The sequence below is a fragment of the Berghia stephanieae genome, chromosome 11 (assembly GCF_034508935.2).
Source record: "Berghia stephanieae isolate SIO BIC M18660-M18661 chromosome 11, UCSD_Bste_1.3, whole genome shotgun sequence".
NCBI lineage: Eukaryota > Metazoa > Mollusca > Gastropoda > Nudibranchia > Aeolidiidae > Berghia > Berghia stephanieae.
In genome coordinates this window covers 13,628,479-13,629,437 of record NC_088370.1, presented here as the reverse complement: position 1 = coordinate 13,629,437, position 959 = coordinate 13,628,479, and the positions used below count along the sequence as shown (strand labels likewise).

The 959-nt window shown below is 30.4% G+C and overlaps 1 protein-coding gene across 1 annotated transcript in view; it reads right to left on the bottom strand.

Annotated features, from left to right (window-relative positions):
* The window catches only part of LOC144956940 (uncharacterized), a 73,778-nt gene extending 73,365 nt beyond the window's left edge, over positions 1-413 (bottom strand). The window contains exon 1 of the mRNA XM_078887774.1: positions 209-413. The gene's annotated coding sequence lies outside the window, so the exon portion shown is untranslated. The remainder of the gene's footprint in view (positions 1-208) is intronic.
* Between the last annotated feature and the right edge of the window lie 546 nt (positions 414-959).

Sequence of the window (959 nt, the reverse complement as noted above, 5' to 3'; positions counted from 1 at the left end):
TTATTTCATTCATCCTGTTTTGCTGATAAAGAGAAAACCCGAAACGTCCACATTATCTGTTTTTATTATCTTTTTAAAAGTTCAAGTTTTTTTTCTTTTCTTTTTGAATACAGTATCTGTTTTTGTTGATTTAATTGAACCTTACATACAATTTCAAATCATTATTTATTTCTTTGAGCTTCAAGCATCAAGCATTTACAATACTTACAATAGACGTTTTTTAAATTGAATTCCACTTCAACACTAATACACATAAATTTCGTCTTGATATCCCGCGAGTATAGAAATAAGCAGTCACTGAAACTCAATCATAATGCAGAAAGGAAACATATTTAAAGAATAATAATAAATAAATGAATGAAAACTGCAGGTAATTTGGTCGAGAAAATCTAAAAGCCCACCTGTCCAGTAATATCACACGGGGGGTTTTACCAGTTACCAGTTACCAGTACAGACTGTTACAATTTCAATGTATGCTCGGCATGGAAAGTTTGTCCCGTCAAAACGCCTCATATTACAAGTTGTAAAAAAAAAAGTTATAAACAAAAAGAAATGAATATAACAGATTAAAAAAACAAACAAACACGGAACGTTTCGGGCTCAAAACCCTTCTTCGGCAAACAACAAGAACAACAACAAAAACAAAAATTAACACATATATAAATATAAATCTTTAGAAAGCCAGGAAAAAATAAGCACGAGATTTTTGTAATTTTATGTTTGCACCCCAAGATTTTTTAATCGAGAAGAGTTTTCTCTTTTGTCTATCTGGGTTTTTAAGCAATGTATTTATGGTTTAATTGTTGTTATTTGTGGGGGTTTTTTGTTTGTTTGATTTTTTTTTTTTTGTTTGTTTGTTTGCTGAAGAATCGTTTTGAGCCTGAAAAGTTCCTTGTTTGTTTGTTTTGTTTCCTTTTGTTTTTTTGTTGTTTTATTTTTTTTTGGGGGGGGGGGGGGTT